Source organism: Lygodium microphyllum, chromosome 18 (assembly GCF_053477565.2).
Source record: "Lygodium microphyllum isolate KBCC chromosome 18, Lygodium_microphyllum_v1.1.10, whole genome shotgun sequence".
NCBI classification, from domain to species: domain Eukaryota; kingdom Viridiplantae; phylum Streptophyta; class Polypodiopsida; order Schizaeales; family Lygodiaceae; genus Lygodium; species Lygodium microphyllum.
The window spans coordinates 46,210,223-46,234,847 of NC_141152.1; the positions used below are offsets into that span (position 1 = coordinate 46,210,223).

General features: G+C 40.4%; 2 pseudogenes; both read right to left on the reverse strand.

Moving 5' to 3' along the window:
• Nucleotides 1-12,133: 12,133 nt before the first annotated feature.
• LOC148020826 (NADPH--cytochrome P450 reductase 1 pseudogene) lies at nucleotides 12,134-12,963 on the reverse strand (annotated as a pseudogene).
• An 8,038-nt stretch (nucleotides 12,964-21,001) lies between these two features.
• On the reverse strand, nucleotides 21,002-21,642 carry LOC148020827 (NADPH--cytochrome P450 reductase 3 pseudogene; annotated as a pseudogene).
• Between the last annotated feature and the right edge of the window lie 2,983 nt (nucleotides 21,643-24,625).

Sequence of the window (24,625 nt, forward strand, 5' to 3'; positions counted from 1 at the left end):
CCTCAAAACACATGCCAGGTATTCATCATGTCGTGTTTGGCTGCCTCGGGTTCTTCCTCGCTCTTGTCCATTCCTATCAATGCAAATTTTTTTACCCCCGCCCACGTTAGTGTGCGAGATGATGGGGGGACATGCTTTCATTAAAAAAAAACATAATATTAAAACAAAAATGTTATAAATTTTAACAAAAAAATGCCACTCTCCCCAATCGTCTCAATTCCCCCATCTCCTCTTTCCTTCTCTCTCTTCCCTCTCTCATTCTCTCTCCCCAACCCCCCTCTCTACATCCTCTCTCTCTCTCTCTCGGCAAAACATGTGGTCTGCCCAGTTATTATCTTTTATGTATCTTCGAGGAGATCTGCACATCCCTGATGATGAGGAGAACATGAATCTTTATGTAGAAGATGTGATTTTATAGCTAGTCATGTATGTACATTCTATTGAAATGACTTTTTTAAATGGCCTAAATAATTATCATAAGTAGACATTGTGGTGTAGAGGCTATGCTTGGCATCCTCCTTTGGAGGATGATGTTCTGGATCCTCCCCGTTATTGCGACGATGGAGTGCCTTTCATAAGTCGAATATCTAGCCATTGAAATCTCAAGTGTTGAACCATGTTGCTAACAATCCCTTATTCACTGAAGATTTATTTTCAACTTTTGATTTTTGATGTTTCATCTATCCATATGATCCTTATGATATCCAATATTATTCCCTAATTTCTTATTGATTACACTTGTATATTGCCATCCTCACTTCTAACATAGATAGTATCCCTTTTTTATCTTTTACCCCTACAGTTTCTCCTCAAATTCCAGTTTTTACTACTTGCCCATTTATTGTTGATACTATATATTCACCTACTCCTATTGAATCTACTCATGTTGTCCCTTCTATTCCTCCCATTTTTCCAGTAGAATCCCTTCAAAAAAAAATTCTTTCTTTTCCTTCTTTCCCATTATCATTATCCCTTCAAATATCTTCATTTTATGATTTATCTTACCCACCTCTTCATTGTTTCCCTCTTATTTCCTTACCATCTCCATGTGACCATATTAACCTTCCTCCACAATCAGTGATGGTGGATACTCTTGGTGGGTATGACAGTGATATCCTTCGTCGATGGTAGTGGACATTGAATAATTATTTGAAAAGATCAGTGTTTAATTGGCCTATCATTCCCGAGTCCTAGGACACTTTTGCACAATGTTCTACTTCTTATCTTGAATCTTATCTTCAATTTACTAGAGCACATGCTTATTTTTTAGGATACCTCAGTACACTTGGCCTCTCATTTTTGTTGGTATCTTGCTTTTATGCATCAACAGTCTCATCTGAATACTCTGAAAAGTATTGCAAACTTGAAGATTAATACTAATGAGGATGTGACTATTGCTCAAAGATGGACATCATATATTTTTTTGCACAAGTTTTTTCGACTAGGTTTATTATCATGTTGGAAAGGATGTGTTGTTTACAATTTCTCCAGAATGTGCCTCTACATTTTATGGATGAGAATAAGAGTCTAGAATGTCTCAAGCTGAGTATAAAGTTCAAGAAAAATATCTTCATCGTACATAGCTTGTGGATACTCTCCTGGTTGTATTGATATTTTTAATGAAAATATTTCTCTTTGCTCTCCATGTTTGGGAGCATGTGCCATTTAGTCTATATTGGCTTGTGTCTATGTGAGTTCTGTGTATGTTCTATGATATATATGTGGTGTTTTATCCTTCTTTCTTGGAGTTGAAAATGAAGATGGGGCTGATTGAAAAGCTGATTAATGGTGGTTCGTGATTCTATCTGATGGATGGATGCTTATTGTGAAAGTAACCTCTTATATCCTTTAAACGTTTGTTAAGATTTTCTATTTCTAAGTTGTGTTAATGGCTAAAGGTGTTTTTCTTTCATTGCAATTTTTTATTAGAAGCAAGTAATAAGTTAGGGTCATGCTTGGATGGTGTTTTTTGAAGTTGCTATGGAAGATCAAGATGAGTTATATTTTGAACTTTTATTCTCTTTTTCTAAGGTCATTAGGATGCTCCCTCGTTAAGTATGGGAATATATTAAGGGTTTATATGACTATATTTTTTATTCTTTTCTATTTGATTTTTGGGTAATTTTTATATGATTTGAATGCTAATTTATTGATTTAGAAGTGTTTGAACTACATATTCGACAATTTGGGAGTTTGCATACATTTCGGGAATTCCTAATGTGATTAATATTTGGACAAATTATCAAATATTATCCCCTTACTTGAAGATGAAATTTTCATTGGATACTATATAAGCAATCCCCCCAAGTACTTCCACTCTCAAATATGGGGTTAAGATTTAACCACTTGATCAAATTCTTACTCCTTATTTGAAAGTGAAACTTGGGAGATTCCCAAATTCTCTAATATGGTACTATTGAGAGACTTCTGGATAAGGTTAAATAGGTTTAAAAAGCTCATGATGTTTTTTAGTGGATATATGATATTCTAAAAGGTCCTGTTGGAGTGCTTGATAGGTTTTGATTGCTTCTGTTTAGCTTCTATTTTGTTCTATTTTCTTTATGTATGAGAGGTTGGAATGATGATTGATGGATTTTAAGAGTGTTTGGAACGTTATTGAATGATTCTTGATGGCTTTGGATGGTTTTAGTTCAACTAAAAGCTTTCTGATGACCTTCTCTATGGTACTGCGTAGACCCTCTATTGAGCTTCTGTAAAGCCTATGTCTTCATTCTATTCTTACTTTGTATGCCTCTGTAAGTGTTCTGTAGGATGAATGTCTTGCTTGGGGAAGTTTTTTAATCTTGGAAAGAGACGAATACAAGTTCAAAATAGCTCAAATAAGTGGAATAAGTAGCTATTAAAGACTAAAGTGACAGTGACATTGTTAAGCTACAAAAGGACATTGTTAACTCTTGGGAGGGGTATCCACGACCAAAGAAGGATTATAGATGATTATTTTTCATTATTCCAATGTACTATTGAGAGAGTGCATGTGAGAGATAGCCAATTTTTCATGCAAAACAATGTATCTATAAGTGAGAGATCATGAGAGAGATTATAAAGCTATTGAAGGTGAATACTATGTGACGATTTTCATTCAAAGAGGAGTATTTCTTTTTGTTCTCTTATTATTTTGATGATAAAAATATTAAGAATGTGTTGAACTTTTGTTATGATAAATGCATGAGAGATTTGTTATATGATGATGCATGAAGATTTGAGAAGATTGATGTTGTTTTTCTTCTTGTGGTTGCATAAAATATGAAGAACATGCTTGTTAATGATACAATATAGATTTTCTTGTAGTAGATTCTCTATTTTTCTTGGTGTTTCTCTTGGTGCTCCACACCCACATCAACTTCCTAAGGAAGGCAAAACGGTCTACTGAGAGGCTTTTAGTAAGCAGATTTGTAGGATTTTTGTCAATTGAATCGCAATGGACTTGTCCTTAACGATCTCTCAAATAAAGTTGTAATGCACCTTAAGGTGTTTCGTCTTCACATGGAAGAATAGATTCTTAGCCAATTAAATAGTACTCATAGATTTTGAATACAATGTAGAGGCCACATCAGTAGTAATGTCAAGGTCTCAGCCTATATAACCAGTGCGCCTTCTTTGCAAGCCTAAGTGGTTGCAATATACTCTGTCTCTGTAGTAGATAGGTCCATGCATTTTTTCACCCTGGACATCCAAGAAACAATACTTTATGCAAAGGTGAAAACATAGCTAGAGGTGGAATTTCTAATGTCTACATGTCTTACATAATTAGGGTCAGTGTATCTTATGACTATTGTATCTTGGCGACCATAATAGATGAACATGGATATTATGCCCTTTAGGTACCTCATGATACCCTTGATGGCATCCCAATGCCATCTGCTAGGTGTAGCCATATAGCATGCCACAACTCCTATTGCAAATACTATGTCAGGAGACAAGTGGCTATCATGGCATACATGAGCCATATAGCATGCCACAACTCCCATTGCAAATACTATGTCAGGAGACAAGTGGCTATCATGGCATACATGAGACTGCCCACTATGGATCTATAAGGGAACTTGACCATCTAAACATTCTACTCATTCATCAAACTATGGACAATTGTTGAGAATCAGCAATCACACTCAAACAGCCTCTTTGTATGGAGTCTCAGGGTCAAGGATATGCAGGCTAACTTATCCCATATGCACAATGGTGCCTACTGCAATTTCCTACTTTCCTATAAAGCATTATACTTGCTTCCTTTCTTAAAAGCAATGATAGTACTCTTTTCATTTCAGTAAAGTGTCAATGTCATTGTCCACATACACAAGATTGTGTTTATGAGTCCAAGTCTCAATCTTGGAACCTAATTCACTTGTGTAACAAACAGTGTCCATTCCATCATGAGTCTACACTTCTCCTTCCATCCTCCATAGCTTCCGGTTATGTCATGCTCTAGATCCCGCATCTTTAACATGGTATCAGAGCCCAGTCGGGCATGGCATAACTCCCTTATCTGCTCTCTCAGTCCCTCTTAACCTCAGTGTCAGCTCATGACTTCATCTCCCAACTCTACTCTCACTGAAGCTTCCATGGCAGCCATAGCCAACAGCACCCTGTCAACTTGAAGCTCCTGGATCTCTCTCCATAGGTCATATCTGAACCTGCTCTCTTCTAGACATTTGTTCCTTGACTCCCAAGGCTTCTTTCTATCACTAAAGAGCTTGACATTGGCCACTCCATAGCTCAGCATTGCTTAAACTGTCAATCTCTGCTCTGTGTCTGCCATAGCCAGACAGGACATACAGCACTTGGAGCTTCTATATCTTACTCTACAGGCCATTTTAGCCCACGATTCCTTTTGGAGAAACATTCCTCTACTCGTGGCGAAGCTCCCTGATGCATCATAGTCCAACATTGCTCATCATCGAACCCACCATTGTGGAAATCGCGGAAATCTGTAAAAACTGCACCTGTTCACGGAATTCGACTCTGCGCGTGTAGTACGGGCTGCGATCTAGACGATGAGATTAGGGCTTTGGTAGAGCATCTCATAAGCTACATTTCCATAAAAAAAGTTTTAAAAATGATCCACCACAGCTCCTGTAATGTTAGAGAAACCAGGCCCCTGTCTCAGAAACCCTAAAATCCACCATAGCCAAAATCCTTCAAACTCAAAAATTCTTCATTTTCTCTCTCCTGACACTCAACCCAAGCCTCTGCCACTTTGATTCACTGATTTTATTAGTCTCCAACAACATTTGTCCATCAAATCAAGGAGGGGAGATCTCTGAAGCACTTAAAGACCATTGAAGATTTGAAGACCTCTCATAGACTTGAGCTCCAAAGCTTCATTTTCTTACTCTTTTCACTCAACTGAAGGTTTTGCTAATCTGATCTGAGTATTTACTTAGTGTTCAGCAAGATTTTACTAGCAAGGAGGGGACTCAAACAACGGGTTCATCAAGCAAAGGATCGGCATCAAGAATCACCATCTTCAACTCTAGTATCCCTTGATACTTAAGAGTGTTGATTTAACACTATCTTCACTTGTGTTTTTTGACACATTAAAGATCAATTTGGTTGCCACTTACTCACAGATTTGAAGCAGATTCTTGGTCATATCTATGATAACCAAGAAGATTTCTATGTGGATGCACTTCATGAAAAGTAACATGACCTGTGTTGCTTATCTACACTACATAGAAGATTTTTGTGATCTACTTGCAGAGAGACATGGAGTTGTTCATACTAAAGTGCAATCAAGGATTCCACACTTGGCAAACCCGCATCAAGCTCATCTTGATGAAGAAGGGTCTCTGGGCCATCACAAATGGCAAAGAGAAGAAACCGCGGGACGCGGACCTTGCAACTACTTGGCAAAAGAATGATGACAGAGCCCAAGCCATTATCAAATTGGAGCTAGATGAAAGTTATATCCATCACATGGATAACTGTGAGACCTCACAGGATACATGGAAAAGACTTGACACCTTGTTCGGTGCACAATCTAAATCATCAAAGTATGGTCTCCTAATTGAATTCTTCAGGCTTGAAATGAAGTCCAGCACATCACTTGCCACACATCTTAATTACATGGAAGGACTCCTAACCCAACTTGCAGGAATCAACATTAAAATGGATGAAGATGTTTGCATCGGTGTTCTACTTAAGAGCTTGCCTCCTGAATATAATAATGTATCAACAAATCTAATCAACATGCCAAATCCTGAACTTGTTGATATCCAGGCATCACTGTTAGAAGAAGAAAAGAAGCTAAAAACTAAAGAAGAACCAAGTACCTCTAGAGATGAGCATGCATTATATGTTGGCAACAGGTACAAAGGCAAGAAAGATCAGCTCTTTTGTGACTTCTGCAAAAGGATCGGACACACCGAGAAGTTCTGCCACGCAAGAAAGAGATCCCAAAAGGCCTATCTAGTCGCAGTCAAAGAAGAAGAAGAAAATGAAGCAAAGAAAGAAGAAGATGAAGACCACCAGGATCAGAAGGACAAGACTCATCAGTCCTTGTACTCTCATAATTCTGATAGACTGTTTTAAAAAAGCCTTGTATTTCCTTTCCCTAATGCTTCCTACCATAAGCTTTGTAAACTCCTTATGTAACTTGGCATTACAGTCCCTGTACACTTTGTGAGGCCCCTGTTACAGCCTCTGGATGTCCACCATGTTTATGGTACCCACACTTAGCTTTTTCTGCGACAGCCTCTGGTGTTTTGCCATGTCTGTGGTATGCCCACACTTTGCAGGTGGTTCTCATTACAGCCTCTACACACTTTTTGCCTTTCCTAGTTGTGATTGAGGAGGGGTGTTGAGAATCAGCAATCACACTCAAACAGCCTCTTTGTATGGAGTCTCAGGGTCAAGGATATGCAGGCTAACTTATCCCATATGCACAATGGTGCCTACTGCAGTTTCCTACTTTCCTATAAAGCATTGTACTTGCTTCCTTTCTTAAAAGCAATGATAGTACTCTTTTCATTTCAGTAAAGTGTCAATGTCATTGTCCACATACACAAGATTGTGTTTATGAGTCCAAGTCTCAATCTTGGAACCTAATTCACTTGTGTAACAAACAGTGTCCATTCCATCATGAGTCTACACTTCTCCTTCCATCCTCCATAGCTTCCGGTTATGTCATGCTCTAGATCCCGCATTTCTAACAACAATCAGCCTGACTAACCTTCATGTGAAGAAGGTAAAGAATAGCCAATATGATTAACATCCTATAGATGAAATTACTCAAGGACCTTTTGGATGTACTTCTTCTCTATGACAAGTAGACGAGTCCCTTTGAGCGATCATGCATAATGTGCATCCCAAGAATATGTGAGGCATGTCCATGTCTTTCATCTTAAAGCTCTTCTTGAGCTAACCTTTCAAGATATCCAACTTATCATGAGCACTCACAACAATTAACATGTCTTTCATCTTAAAGCTCTTCTTGAGCTAACCTTTCAAGATATCCAACTTATCATGAGCACTCACAACAATTAACATATCATCCACATAGAGGATCAAAATCATAAGGTTGCCATCACGAGCCTTCTTCGTATATAAACATAGATCCATATCACTACGAGAATATCTCTATGAATGCATGAAGGTATCAAACTTGTGATATCATTTCCTAGGTGTCTGCTTATGGCCATAAAGACTCTTTTGCAATCTACACACTAGGTGTTCCCTAACAGGGTTTGCAAATCCCTTAGGCTGCTCCATATAAATCTCATCATGCAAATCCCTATGAAAAGAAGTTTTCCTTAAACCACCTAGGTTGTCATCTATCTCTAGTAAACACAATATTAGCGTGTTTGGGAATCTCCCAATTCCCATTTTTTGAATACTAAAAAGGTGGCACTCGACCCAGATAACATGCCCATAAGTTTTTCAAAACCATATGACATGACCTATCATTTGAAAGCGCTTGAAAAATGTAATCTATTGAGCTATAGAGTGCTCGATTTGGAGTTATAGTGTTCAAGTTATGATAAATCCAAAGATTTGATCATGTGTCCTAAACTTATGGAAAATTCCCATATTCCCCAATATGGTGTTAGTAGACCTTGCCACAAGACAATAGGCTATGGGGCCTAAACATCTAGTGGAGCATCAAGGACTTGGGCCACTAGGGCATTAGTTTGCTACTACGGAAGGGTGATGAGCTAGTTGCACAGTAACACGAAGTTCCTCTTGAAATCAAACTGTGTACCTAAAAAATATGCTTGGGATGCTTATGCATTTTCTCCTCATTGAAAATAACATCATGACTGTGGATAAGCTTCTAAGCATGCAGATCCTATAGGTGATAGCCTATCTGGCCTACATCTCCATAACCAAGAAAGATGCATTTTCTAGACTTAGGATCCATCTTATTGTGCTTATCCTTGGGTACATGGCAAAAATCCTCACAACCAAAGATACACAAATGAGCATATAAGGGAGGTTTTTTAGAACATACCTCCTCGACAATCTAATATTCAAGAGAAATACATGGAGAGGACTGATTTATCAAATATACAGCAGTTGCAACTGACTTAATCCAAAAATGATATGGTAAGCTTACTTGGCTAAGCATATTGCAAGCTCATCTCATCACAAAATTGCTCAAAGGCTTTAGAGATATACTCACCCTCATTATTTGACCTTAGGCACTTTAGCCTATACCTAGACCGATTCCAAAGCAAGACAATGCTAAAATGTAGCCAAGACTTCAAATTTCTTCTTAACATACCATACTAGAGAATTTGGAATATTTTCAAGTTCCACTTTGAAATAAGGAGCAAAGATTTGAAAAAATGGCTAAATGTTAATCCCATTGAGAGTGGGACTTAGAGGGATTTGTTATATAGTATCTAGAGAAAATTTTACATTCAAGTAAGGGGATAAGATTTGAACATATGTTGAAATATTAATCACATTAAGAATTCCCAAACTTTATTTAAATTTCCAAATTCTTGAATATATGATTTTAATAGGATATGCCCAGACCTTATGCATATAGTCATTAATGAAGGTAATTAAATACTTCGCATCACCTAACAACTTGCAGGGCATGGGACCACATACATCCAAATAAACAAGAGCCAATGGCGCACCCATATATGTCATAATTGACTTTTTATGCATATATGTACTTGTGTGCCATATAAACAATGATCACAAGACTCAAAGCACTTATAGTCAAGGGGGAACATGAGATACTATAAACGAGTAAGCATTTTCATTCCTTTCGAGGACATATGCCCAAGGGGACGATGCCATAGAGATACATGTGGAATTGCATCCACTGCCAAAATATAGTCAACTCACCCAAATACAAGCAAGGGGTAGAGAGTATTGGACTTTGCACCACATGCAACAACAAGATTTCGATGGGTAATCCTCTATGAGGAATCATCAAAAGAAACTATGTAACATGCATCATCCAAAGTGCCAGCAAAGATAAGGCTCTTCATGAGAGCCATTACATGATGTACATCATAAATATTAAATATGAAATATGAACCAAACTGCAGCTAGACATGACCAATATCAACTTTCTCCAATTCCATGTCATTATCCAAACAAACATGTCCAGTCATACTCAACCACTCTCTATGAGGGACCGCATGTAACGAAGCCTCTAGATTTATCAGCCAACATTGAGTATAACCTAAAAAAGCATCAATCAAATGTAAAGTATCAAGAGAATAAGCTGCAAGTATGAAATTATCATGAGAATTAGTCTAGTATACAACATTAATCTCTTCAATCTGAACATTAGATTTGCTAGGGATAATACTATGATCATCATTTACTTTACCCTTGCCCTTTTCTTTACACTTATCCTCATGCATCTTATGGCAATGTGGTCAAATGTATCTTTCTTTTCCACAGTAATGACAAGTTAATAAGGACTTGGGGCCATGGGACTTACTGCAAGACTATCCACGTGATTGAGACTGAGATTGTTGAGAATCTCTCCCATGACAGTTATTACCACTCCTACCATTATTGCCTCTAACTATCAAAGAACAAGGGGTATGGGAAGCATCAACATTATTTTTGTTAACCTCTTCAGTCATCAAGAGTACACCCTCTACATCCTACACTAGTAACCCATTAGTAGATATGTTGGCATACATAGAAGTACAAAATGTATTCCATGATTCAAGCAGAGTAACTAAGAGGAACAAGAGAAGAAGTGTACCCTTAAGTTCAATCCCCTACAAAGAAAAATGATTGATAATGGAATGAAACTCATTTAAGTGAGCCGACATAAAAGTGCCCTCCTTTATGCAAAGGTTCATGGGTTGCTTTAGTCAAAACATATGAGAAGCGGGCATGTGCTAGTCATTAACATTGTGAATCTTTTCCTATAAGCCCCATGTAGACTAGCCAATACATATGAGAAGCGGGCATGTGCTGGTCATAAACATTGTGAATCTTTTCCTATAAGCCCCATGCAGACTACCCATTAGAGACAACATTATAAAATACCTGCTTAGAGAGGGATAATATGATGGTAGACTTACATAGATTATCTAATTTAGCCCAATGCATGCTATGAGAATGAAGACGGGATGATGGATGAGGAGGAAGAAGATGACTTTATTGCGGTTGAAAATGATGTTGCAAGAGTGAATTTAGCAATGCAAGGTGTTGCTATAGCATTAATAGAAGCTTGGACAACAAAGAGATGACACTTTAGATGTTTTGTATCTTGTGTAGAAGTGTTTATGCAAAACAAATATGCAGGAGAGTGGCTGAGAATTGGTTAATACCTTAGTACATTAACTGTAATATTTCTGCTCAAAAATATTGTTGAACTTGACTCCCTGCACGCCGCGTAAAACTTGTGCAAGGTTATCTCCCACATCAAAATTATCGGTAGGTTAATCCGTACCCCGCACACGCAAAAATGAGGCCTCTTCTTTGTGAAATCAAGGCCGGGGTTGAAGACCGTAAAAACTCACGGGGAAACACCCTTTTGGAAGGGAAAAAATGGGATAATGGTAAGGATAAGTCAAATTTTTTAAATATTATCCCTTCCCCCATGGCTGGAGGGGAGAGAGTGGGAAAAGGAGGTGAAGACGTGGAGATGCATGGGAGAAGAGGGAAGCATGGGGGGGATCCATGTGTGTGGAGTCTCTCCCCCCCTTAAGCTATAAGAACCCCCCCTTAGCCTTGGACACAGGAGGATAGAGAGGGAAAGGCTGTGCGTTGTGCATGAGAGGAGAATAGGGGGAGCCAAGGAATAGCTACTGTCGGGCCGCTGTAAGGACTGTCCCGCCACGCCCAAACCTGCCACCCGCCGCTGCCATTCCCTTCGTCGTCAAATTCTCCTTTCCCCAATCATTGACCATTCTCTCATGTGGTCCTGGACAATCAGAAGCTTCTAAAGGGATAAGGCCCATAGGCCTTGTTCTTACGTGCCTTCCTGGTTTTTAAACCGGGCTCATAAATCTCCATTCCCACAAGCCTTCCCATAAGCCCCAAATCCAACAAGCCCTCGGGTTTTTAAAGATCCGCATTTCGGTGAAGGAATCTCCTCCGTTGTCGTAGAGATTCGTGCAAGAGCTGTAGAACACGGGGTTCAAGGTACAGCAAGGAATGAGGCTGAAGATCTCAATAACTCAATATTTGATGCCAAAGATCACTATATTGCTTGTCAAGTTCATTACAAAAGTAGAGTCAAAATAAATGACAAAGCATGACAATCTGTCCACTGCTTTACAATAAGCGTATGAGCTTGGTTTTCAGGGCACCAAATATTAGGACTTAGTCATAAACAGCTTGTTCAAACTCCAGGTCCAATGGATAAAGCATCTGATAAGTGCATGCTTAGGCTCCAGACATGTATGCTGCTCAGGTCAGCAATGGAAACCTATTGCAGAGAGATGCAGTCCATAATGGCATATAGGGCACACTCTTGCATCCACTGCATCAAAACTTGTATCCATATTTCTTGTTTGTATGGTATTCGCTATCGTGAAACGTCTAACACGTTCCAAATCCACTCGATTCTTTAAGACTTTCAACACAATCCCATACTGAGCAAGGAGCTCTTGCCACACATTATCAACTGCATCATTCCTGTCTTGTAGACCATGGCATGCACTCCTTAGAGCTTGCTTCATAGCCCCTAATAGAAGCTTATCATGTGAAACAGAGCTTTTACTGTCTCTGTTCTTTGTACAACTTTTTCATTCATTTTATGATGCACATATTCTTTGCTTGGTCCATCCCTTGAAAAAGCTACAGAGAGTTCTATTAAAATGCCCCTTTCAGCATGTGCAAGAATCTCTTCCTCATAAATGTAATCCTGTTTCCTTGAACAGCAACCAAAAAAAAAAGAAGTGCAGGTTCGAGCTCTTTTCCAGATGCTTGAAGTGCAGCTCTTTCCTGTAGAAAGCCCCTGAAAGGTGCCAAACCAGTCCCTGGATCAACCATTATTATGGGTGCTAATGGATCCTCTGGTAGCCTAAAATTTGACTGTCTTACAAAGATCGGTGACCAGCTACATTTATCATCTATTTCACATGTGGCTGGAACAGCATTCTTCATCCATGTGGAGCATACACCTTTATGCAATTGACCAGTGGGACTCCTACCATAAACCAATGCATAGGTAACATGTATCCGCTTAGGAGAGGACTTTGGAGATGAAGAAATTGAGTAATAGTGAGGCTGGAGACGAGGTGCAATGGCAGCAAAGACGAGGTGCAATGGTAGCAAAGAAATTGACGCTGACAGAGAGACCTCCCCGTTCAGTTCGCCGACATCAACAATCCACTCATAAGTGGTGTGGCATAGCATGTCACTATGAACAAGTGCACCATCTCTGTTGCTTGAGTCGATGCTGTAGACGAGAAAGAGATGCCAGATTTTGCCATGATTCAGGATCGAGAGGTCCAGTGAAGGGCTGATAGGCTGTATTGTCCTGCATGTTGTTGAAATCTCAGCAAATCTCATGTATGCATAGGGAGGACGAAGACATTTTTGCCGGTTGATGATGCAGGAAGAAGGAGAAATGTATGAAGACATTGATATTTAGTTTGATCAATCAGACCATTCAACATTGGAAAAGAGAAGCTGACAGAATCATCCGATGCCTCCTCAGATCAAGAGATAGGTGTTGCAACTGTATGTGGTACGAAAAATTGCAAGAGCAAAAGATAGGCTATGGTGATCCGGGGAAATAGGACGTATCAGAGAACAAAGACTGTCGACTCTGCGCATCAGTAAATTTCCAAAATTTTCCATGTTAGACAGGAAGACCCCCCCAATCTCAACATAGCATCGGTAAGGCTATTTTGAGAATGCAAAGCTTTTTATCTTTCCCTCCAACTTTCGAAACAGGAAGCCTAATCCACCTCTTACACTTGTTCTAGACACTTGTCTCTTATCTCCCCCAAGATTGTTTTGACAGAGAGAACAAAACCAATCTCCCTCCGGTATGCAGGATAGACTAGCACATTCTATGTGATATGCTCCTGGGCATCCATCACAAAGAATAAGATCTCCCCCATCACCACATTCTGCACAAATGTCATCATTATCATTGGGCTTATACCAGCAGCTCTATCCTATCTCTTCACTGAAAGAGCTACTGCAACCTCATGTAGTGACTGCCCATCTGATAGAAATATACTCAAATACGGATTTTGTCGAGAATCCCAACCAGCATGAACTTCAAATGATGAATAGCTAATCACTTCATTGCAGCATCCACAGCGAATTCCCGAGCCTTCCTTCGATTCCATGATATCCTGCACTTTTCTTGGAATTCATCATTGTAATTGACAACATAATATTACTCTTTGGCATCAATTTTTCATATTTTTCTGACACACACACAACATGCATACAAACTGAAACACACACAAACACAAACACACAAGTGGAGTATGTACATTGGATGCGGGTACTGAAAAGGACGGAAAGATAATGCATCAATCACACACAATGAAACACACGCGAAAAGATAACACAGATGCACAACAAAAATGGAGGTGTTTATGGCTCGGATGTGCAGTAGCACGACATCCACCCCCTCTAAACCTGCGCATCCTCCGGATGAGCCAACTATCCAGGATCATCCAAGTCCACAAACAGGTCCAGTCCTTCATCAGTTTCCGGTAGACTTGTTTCTCCATCAGCTTCATTATTCATATTCTCTACTTCTTCTGCTAGCTCTTCTTCTACCAATGCTTCAAGTGCATACTCTTCATCTTCTCTTCTCTTGAAAATCTTGACTTGTTTTCCAGCAATGGGCACCTTCAATACCGTCCCATCCAATTAAGCCAACTCATAGGTAGCATTGTCAAAAACCTGTTTCACCTCATATGGTCCAAACCATCTTTGAACCATTTTTCTCATGCTACTATGCTGATTCTCTAGGCTACTGTCGTAGACTAGAACCCAATCTCCCTCTTTTATGGCTCTAGGCTGCAAGCGATGCCTCAAATCAAACCTGTCCTTGTTTCTAAGTCAGGCTGCCTTCAAACGATCAACTGCTAGAGCTGCACATCTTTTGCCCTTCTCTCTAGTTGACGAATCCGAAGAGCTAGAAGCTCCTCTCTTGATAAATTCTCATGCCTGGAAGAACACTCCATGTGAGAGCACAAATTTCAGTAGGCATGACAGGTTTTTGCCCATACATCAACTCTGCAGGCATATATCCAATAGTCACGCTATGTGTAGAGCGATCTGCCCATAATGCAAAAGGTAATAATCTCGGCCAATCTCCAATCCGACCTCTACAAGCTTTTGCCAATGCCTTAACTATCGGCGGATGTCCTCTTTCACTCTTGCCATTCCCCTATGGATTATAGGCAGTAGTAAGAGCCAACTTAATCCCAAGCCGTGAGAAAAATTGTCTAGCTTCGTCTACATCCAGCTCTCCACGATCAGCTATAATCTTGCCTATACATCCATACCTGCAAAATATTTCTTCCAACAAGAATTTACATACTGTAGTGGTGGTCTTCATCCGCAAAGATCTGCCTTCAACATAGTTTGTAAGATCCTCCCTTGCCAAGACAAGATATCTCATCTGCCAAAGTCCCACTGGCAAAGTAACCAAGTCAACCACCCATTTATAATGCATACATAGTGGATAGGTCGGATGCAACTCATCACGATGTCGCACTAAAGAGTAAAGCTGACAGTCCCTGCAAGTCTCCACAAAGTGGGAAACATCTTTATACATCCCTTTCCACCAGTATCTTTCTTTGATTTTCTCATAGGTAGCCCACACACCTCTATGTCCAGCCCAAGAACTCTCATGAAACTCTCCCATAATCTGTATCTGCATCACTGTCTCACAAACTACTCTCAAGGGTAGGCCACTTCTCTTCTTTGGGTGCTTCCAAAGAAAACCATCTTTCAAGAAATACCCATAAGCCTTTCTTCTGATTTTCTTGAATACATCATATGTCCAATCAACTCTTTGAGTCAATGAACTCAGATACTGACCAATTTGCAGCCACTCGCCAACATAGAGTTCTTCAGTAAAGGCTTCAATAGTAGATACATGACAATCATGAACAAGGACAGAAGCTACAAACTCTGTCTCATCATCATCTGTAAGCATTAAGTCCTCATCCTCATATCTCGCTCTAGATAGCATGTCAGCAACAACTGGATTATCTTTTCCTGCTATGTGTCAAAATTATGGATTCAATGATTTGATGTAGGCAATCCACCAAAGCATCGCTATATTTGGAGTCGAACAACTAGTAATCATGCTAAGCAAAGGCAAACAATATGTTTCCACAACAACTGAAGCACCAATAAAATACCCTTTATCACACTTCAGTGTAGTGACTACTCCCCACAACTCTCTTTTAATCTGCGGATATCTCCTCTGCTGCTCATTAAGAACTTTAGCTCCAAAGCGGATTGCATATCTGTTTCCATCAGCATCATCCTGTCCCACTGCCCATCCTATGCCAATAGGGCTAGTATCAACTGTCAATATGATTGGTCGTCCACACTGATAATCCGCCTTGCGAAGAGTAGGAGCAGACTGCAATAGCTTCTTGAGTTTACGCATGGCTTTTGAATGCTTCTCATCCCAATGAAACTTTTGCCCCTTTCAAAGTAGCTGATAGAGAACATCTGCTATGTGAGCAAAATGAGGAATCCAAATCATGTAAAATACACAAGCTCCCACAAATCTCTGCACCTCTGAAGTAGTCGAGCAATACTCTGCAATCCTGCTTATGGCATCCACCTTTGCAGGTGAAGGCTTCCTGCCATAATAACCAACCATGTGCCCAACTATGATAACTTCATTAACACCAAAGACAGATTTCAGCCCTGAAAGAGTCAAATTCACCTCCTCTAATCGTGCCAATATTTGCTCACAAGCAACCAAGTGTTCAGCCACAAACTGTCTACATCCTCACAAATCAAGACTCTCATTCTTTTCTTCTTTTGCACAACCCTTAATAGGCACATCATCTAGGAAAGGCATGGTATACTGCGGAATATAGTCTCGTAGAACTCTATGCATAGCATTCATCATATGAGCAACTGAGTTGGTGGCACCTTGAGGCAAGGTACACATCCTCACAAGACCAATAGGTGTCCGCATAGTAGTAATATCCCTGCTTTCCAAGGCAAGCTGAAACTGATCATAACCAGAATACAAGTCACCTAGGGAATAGATGGCTCATCTTGCAAAAGCCCCAGCAAACTCATCCACAACTGGACCTGTTCCCACATTCCTGATTGTCACTCTATTCAGGGTTGCATATCCTGAATAAATCTCAAGGTACCATTCTTCTTTGGTACAGTAAACCACCTGTTAGAATAGGGCGTAGAAGAGGGTTCCAAAATCCCCATCTTAATCTTCTCATTTAGCAACTCTATTAGCTTTGGCAAGTGTGCTCTAGGCACAGGTATAGGACGTATATTCCATGGCACATGAGGGACAGTGAAGATGACCATAGGGGCAACCAATTTGGGACTAATGCAGCCAATTTCATGAGGAAAGAAAGCAAATGCCTTGCCATGTCGTCCAAGCATCTCTCTAAAACATTATTTTTCCACTGGAAGCAAGAAATCATCATTCCCAATCTTCAATTCAGCAAGAGTTTTAGTAGTAAATTTATGTCCAATATTTGTAGGATCTCTCAACATAGGCTGCTTCATAGCTTTTTCTATCTGCTCATCACTATCAGGAGGAAGCGGCCCTGCAACCGACTTAACCTTCTTATCAATTGTTTTATACTTTGTGTCAACCTTGGCATCAGTTAGGCACTCTTTTCTTTGCTGCAATTTCTGCAATTTTTCAGCAACTCTCAACCCTGTTGGCTGAAAGATTTCAGCCCTTTGCTCTATGGACTGCATGGGTGCAGCCTGAAACTCTGTATGCTGAAATTTTTCAGCATTAAACTCTGTTGGCTGAAAGGTTTCAGCCCTCTGCTCTGTGGACTACCATGATGCAGCCTCATACTCTATATGCTGAATTTTTCCAGCATTTAACTCTACTGGATGAAAGGTCTTAGCCCTCTGAAACTCTGAAAGCTGATCAAGATCAGCCATAGATGCGGTTTGCTGAGTTTTCTCAGCCTTTATCTATGTTTCAGCATAAAATTAGAAATTTCCTGATACCTATCCAAGGTTTGCACATGTATGATCTTTGAGCCCTTACATACATCAGTTTTCAGCATATTTTCCATCTCAGACAATGTATCTGCATAAGACATTCCTTCATACAGCCCATCCACATTCTCTTCTGCTTGCAAAATACCTGCAGTCTTCAACTCTTTCTCCTTACGACCAATGTACTGCCTGGCAGCTCTAGACAAATCTAAAATTTTCTGATAACTCACTGAACTATCTGAATAAAAACCAACAAAATTAGTGGAGAAAGACTGGCTGCCAGGAGGCGAGATCTCCTCTTTTCTCCGCACTGTACCACTGGCGTCTCGCAAGACAGCGGTACCTAATGAAAATCCAACTCCTTCGCAGGTAGTGGTGCCTCACGCAAGGAGTCTCTATTTCTCGGATGATTTACTCCAACAATCATAAATTGAATAGCTCGCATACCATCCTTACTGCGTATCCGTGCATAGGCTGAACCATCATCCATCACTTTCGTCTCCATTCTTGCTTCTGTAATGAAAGGCTGTCCAAGAATAATCGGATAAGAGAAAGAATCCTAAACAAAGCAATGATAATCCTCTTCAACATTACCAATAGAAATTCTGATGCTCGAATAAGCAACATACATATCACCAGAAGTATTATCGGCTGCTCTCATGTGCCAGCCATGCTCTGCATCCATAGGCCACTTGCCACTCTCATAAACACCTCGAGCAATAAGATTAATCTCGGAACCATGATCGACTAAAGCGACCAAAGGAATCTGTTTCTCTCCAATCCTTACCACCGTCTCAGTGGTTGCTCTAGCCCAATGACTGTGTGAAAAATGGCTGCGAGGAATGAGGATAGGGGTATCATCATCTTCATACTGCATAGGCTGAACTATTTTCTCCAACTGCGGATTGACAGAAGCATTCTCAACCATCATTGCATCATCATGCTCTTCCCCAAGAGCTCCATGCCATAACCCCTGTAAAGCAAGTCCTTCCATTGCATGTCGTTTCCTCCGCAAAAGATCCTGCATCTGATTCTGTATTTCTCTTCTAGCAATCCCAAGAGCTTCTCCAACAGTAAAAGTGACTTCACTATTCAAAATTCTTTCATGAAAAATCTTACTCATATCCGTCTGCATATCAAGGTCTGACAAGAGCTTGAATCCTAGCTCCTTTCTTGGTTGTCTCTTTTTTTTCATCTGCTTGTCTCCCATAGGTTGTCTAGGACCTGATTGAGCTGGAGAACTCGTCATAGGTGGAGCTGTAATAGGTGGTGAAACAAAGTCACCCCCTCTAGTCTTTTTGGAGGTGCTGAGACCCTCCTCATCTCTTCTTCTATTTTCCTCAACCATGGCATCTAAACCCTGTGTTTTTGCCATATAAGCAAAAATAGAATACCTGTCAACATGAGAATCCCATCCCGTTTCTCCTCGAATGCTGGAGCCCACACAAGTCATAGTGGATGCCTGAACTTTCCCTCTTCTTGCTATCTCCAAGGCAGAGGACCATAAGGCTGAGTCTCCATCTGATTTCTGCTCAAGCTGAACTCCATAAGCTGAAGCATCTCCTCTAACACTCACATAAGCTGATCACGCAGCCATATCATCAACGAGCTTCTTCATGCCTCCCTTACCAAAGTTCGTGTCAAGAGGAGTGCCAGTCTCTCTCAGCCATATCTTCCCATCTTGTCCCCAAAACACTACGTTCTTCTTACGTGCTTCTTGAAAAGCATCACAATCTTTGCAGTGTTGGTGCTTTGTACTATCGCACCAAATACATCATCTCCCTTTTCTTTGGCTAGCTGGAAAAGCAGTCGCTGGAGCAGGTGCTACAGCAGGTACTGACATAAGTTGCTCTTTTAACTTCCCAACTTCAGCTTTGACAGCCTTTATCGTCAAATCTGCCAAGCCTTTAATAACATCATCTACTGATAAGGGCACTGGAGCAGCAGGAACTGGTGGATTTACAACAGGAGGAGTAGGCTTAGGCATAGAACTTGCAGCAAGGGTAGAAGTAGAGGTCTCTAAGGATTTTTCAGAAGCAGATCCTGTATTACAATGCAATCGTACCCTCCTGCGCTGCTTCTTAACAAGCGCATTCACAGCATCAATGACATGTCTCCACTCGGTCTTTAAACCCGAATCGGTAGCTTGATCTTCCAAAAGATCATCAAACTTTTCCTGTAAATCAGCATCAACAGCTTGCAAAAATAATTCCACTTTCTGCATCTCCAAAGCTTGCTGCTCAGTTCCATCCAACTGATCATAGCGGCTCTCAAACTCTCGCAGAAGGGCGGTAACTGAAAGTCCTTTATTAGGCATAGAAACCCATGCTAAGAAATTCCTGCGGTTCATAAGACATGTATCCTCCAGGAAATATTCATCTTTTAATGCCTTCTTAAACTCTGTCCAACCAGCATGTGTTCCTTGAATTTCTGAAATTCGGACTTCAAGTGTGCGAACCACGATTTGCAAGAAGTAGCGGCTCCAAACATCTTGAGAAACCCCAAAAAATTTCATATTTTCTTCATACAAATGCAGATAAGTTGAAACTTGTTGGCCGTTGAACTGCTTCATCTCCTGTTGGACAGCTTTCAAGGCATCCATAGCATCACTATCACGTTTCGTGTGAGCTTGCTGCTGCATATAGGTTGTAAATGACTGAAACAGATGCTTCATGACATTGTCATCTATCATCTCTTCTTGCGAGTCTCCCATCTTGCTGAAAATTGACGCATCACTTTCACGTCGGGTTCACCAGAAATGTCGTAGAGATTCATGCAAGAGCTGCAGAACACGGGGTTCAAGGTATAGCAAGGAATGAGGCTAACAAGAAGATCTCAATAACTCAATATTTGATGCCAAAGATCACTATATTGCTTGTCAAGTTCATTACAAAAGTAGAGTCAAAATAAATGACAAAGCATGACAATCTGTCCACTGCTTTACAATAAGCGTATGAGCTTGGTTTTCAGGGCACCAAATAATTCATCCAGATTCAGGACTCAGTCATAAACAGCTTGTTCAAACTCTAGGTCCAACAGATAAAGCATCTGATAAGTGCATGCTTAGGCTCTAGACATGTATGCTGCTCAGGTCAGCAGGCGGAAACCTATTGCAGAGAGATGCAGTCCATAATGGCATATAGGGCACACTCTTGCATCCACTGCATCAAAACTTGTATCCATATTTCTTGTTTGTATGGTATTCGCTATCCTAAAACGTCTAACACGTTCCAAATCCACTCGATTCTTTAAGACTTTCAACACAATCCCATACTGAGCAAGGAGCTCTTGCCATACATTATCAACTGCATCATTCCTGTCTTGTAGACCATGACATGCACTCCTTAGAGCTTGCTTCACAGCCCCTAATAGAAGCTTATCATGTGAAACAGAGCTTTTACGTCTCTGTTCTTTGTACAGTTTTTTCATTCATTTTATGCTGCACGTATTCTTTGCTCGGTCCATCCCTTGAAAAGGCTACAGAGAGTTCTGTTAAAATGCCCCTTTCAGCATGTGCAAGAATCTCTTCCTCATAAATGTAATCCTGTTTCCTTGAACAACAAAAAAAAAATAGAAGTGCAGGTCTGAGCTCTTTTCCAGATGCTTGAAGTGTAGCTCTTTCCTGTAGAAAGCCCCTGAAAGGTGCCAAACTAGAGTCCTTGGACCAACCATTATTATGGGTGCTAATGGATCCTCTGGTAGCCTAAAATTTGACTGTCTTACAAAGATCGGTGACCAGCTACATTTATCATCTGTTTCACATGTGACTGGAATAGCATTCTTCATCCATGTGGACCATACACCTTTATGCAATCGACCTGTGGGACTCCTACCATAAACCAGTGCACAGGTAACATGTATCCGCTTAGGAGAGGACTTTGGAGATGAAGAAATTGAGTAATAGCGAGGCTGGAGACGAGTTGCAATGGCAGCAAAGACGAGGTGCAATGGTAGCAAAGAAATTGACGCTGACAGAGAGACCTCCCCGCTCAGTTTGCCGACATCAACAATCCACTCATAAGTGGTGTGGCATAGCATGTCACTATGAACAAGTGCACCATCTCTGTTGCTTGAGTCGATGCTATAGACGAGAAAGAGATGCCAGATTTTGCCGTGATTCAGGATCGAGAGGTCCAGTCAATGGCTGATAGTTGTATTGTGCTGCCTGTTGTTGAAATCTCAGCAAATCTCATGTATGCATAGGGAGGACGAAGACATTTTTGCCGGTTGATGATGCAGGAAGAAGGAGAAATGTATGAAGACATTGATATTTAGTTTGATCAATCAGACCATTCAACATTGGAAAAGAGAAGCTGACAGAATCATCCGATGCCTCCTCAGATCAAGAGATAGGCGTTGCAACTGCATGTGGTACGAAAAATTGCAAGAGCAAAAGATAGGCTATGGTGATCCGGGGAAAGAGGACGTATCAGAGAACAAAGACTGTCGACTCTACGCATTAGTAAATTTTCAAAATTTTCCATGTCAGATGGGCAGACCCCCCCCAATCTCAACATAGTATCGGTAAGGCTATTTTGAGAATGCAAAGCTTTTTATCTTTCCCTCCAACTTTCGAAACAGGAAGCCTAACCCACCTCTTACACTTGTTCTAGACACTTGTCTCTTACCTCCCCCAAGATTGTTTTGACAGAGAGAACAGAACCAATCTCCCTCCGGTATGCAGGATAGACCAGCACATTCTATGTGATATGCTCCTAGGCATCCATCACAAAGAACAAGATCTCCCCCATCACCACATTCTGCACAAATGTCATCATTATCATTGGGCTTATACTAGTAGCTCTATCCTGTCTCTTCACTGAAAGAGCTACTGCAACCTCATGTAGTGACTGCCCATCTAATAGAAATATACTCAAATACGGATTTCGTCGAGAACCCCAACCAGCATGAACTTCAAATGATGAATAGCTAATCACTTCATTGCAGCATCCACATCGAATTCCCGAGCCTTCCTTCGATTCCATGATATCCTGCACTTTTCTTGGAATTCATCATTGTAATTGACAACATAATATTACTCTTTGGCATCAGTTTTTCATATTTTTTTGACACACACACAACATGCATACAAACTAAAACACACACAAACACAAACACACAAGTGGAGTATGTACATTGGATGTGGGTACTGAAAAGGACGGAAAGATAATGCATCAATCACACACAATGAAACACATGCGAAAAGATAACACAGATGCACAACAAAAATGGAGGTGTTTATGGCTCGGATGCGCAGCATCACGACACCGTACAAGGGAGAAGGCAAATCTTGAGGCTATTCGGAGAACGCATAGAAGCGAGGGTTCAAGTCATCAACTATTGCTCCCAAGAAGTCACAAGGCGCACCTACGGGAGGTTCTTCCCCGAATTTACACGTGGATATCAGCACAAATCCACAAACCCAGGTTCCACGAATTTATTCCCACATGAAGAGATGTTTTAAGTACACTTAATTCCATAGGGAAAATGCATTCTATGTTTATCATTAATTCATGGGTATTGATAAAAGTACCTTTGATAAATTATCTCTTTGAATGATAGATAAGGATTTGTGCATATCATGCATCTCCAAAGTTATGAATGAAAAGTGAACTTAGTCGCAAATTGCTTCGTCATGCATTTTCAAAGTGGAAGCCTAAAATGCATATTGCCTAGGGTTAAGGAGGAAATTGTTAAGTGCATTGGCCGTGAAGGAAAAGAGTATGTTGCATTCAATAACTTCCTTCGTTATGACTCGCATGAGGAAACTGTTAACTTCCATTGCATGACATGAAAATGAAATGACCTGCTGTAGCTCAGCATAGGGGCAGCCATTGAAGGGGCTTTTATGGGGCTTTAGTAGGGCATATAGTGGGCCAACTCCAGTTAAGAAGGCTCTTAAAAATTTTACTCCTACGTGCTGCTACAGTGAAAAGAACAGTCGAATCTAGGAATCCTAAACTCAGGCAGCCATAGCTTTGAGCTTCAAGCTCAAAAATCCATCAGTTTCTCTCTCCTCAGGACTCAAACAAAGCTCTTGCCACTCAGATCTAACTAAACACTGAAGATTCTAACAAGGATTACTCATCAAATCACATCAAGGAGGGGAGATTTGTGCTTGGAAGATTTGAAAGAGTTGAAGAAATCAAGCAGCTCAAGCAACAACCACATCAAGCTCCTCTTCCAACTCATACTTCTCACTCTTCTCACTCAACTGAAGGTTTTGCTACTCTGATCTACTCCAAAACTCAGTCTTCAGCAAGAAATCAAAACATCAAAATCAACAAGAAGAAGGTTTAAGAAGATCCAGCATCAACATCAGGCTCATCAAGAACAGTATCTATTGATACTTATCAAGTGTTATTTAACACTCTTACTGATTTATCTCAGATTTGAAGCTGATTCTTGGTCATATCAATGACAATCAAGAAGATTTCTATGCAGATACACTTCATGAAGAGTAACATGAATTGTGTTGCTTATTTACATGACATAGAAGATGTTCTTACTCTACATACAGAAGGAAATGGAGCTACCTACACCAAAGAGAAATCAATGAATCCATTTGAAGATTCTGAAGACATGTCTACCACTTTGCTTGAGGGGGACAACTAGAAGAGCAAACTCAAAAATGCTGCAAGCAAAGCCAATAAAGGAGCAGACCAAGAAGATCATGAAGAAGAGAAGAAAGATAAGAAGATTTTCCATGATGCTGACAAAGAAATAGCATATGTTGAAAAAGACCACAAGGGCCTATCGGTCCTTGTCTCTCATTTTCTGTTTTAAAAGCATTGTACCTACCTTAATGTTCCTTTCATAGGCTTGTAAAAACTCCTCATGTAGCCTTGTACTACAGCCTCTGTACACTTTGTGAGGCCCCTGTTACAGCCTCTGGATGTCGACCATGTTTATGGTACCCACACTTAGCCTTTTCTGCGACAGTCTCTGGTGTTTTGCCATGTTTGTGGTATGCCCACACTTTGCAGGTGCTGCTCTCACTAAAGCCTCTACACACTTTGTA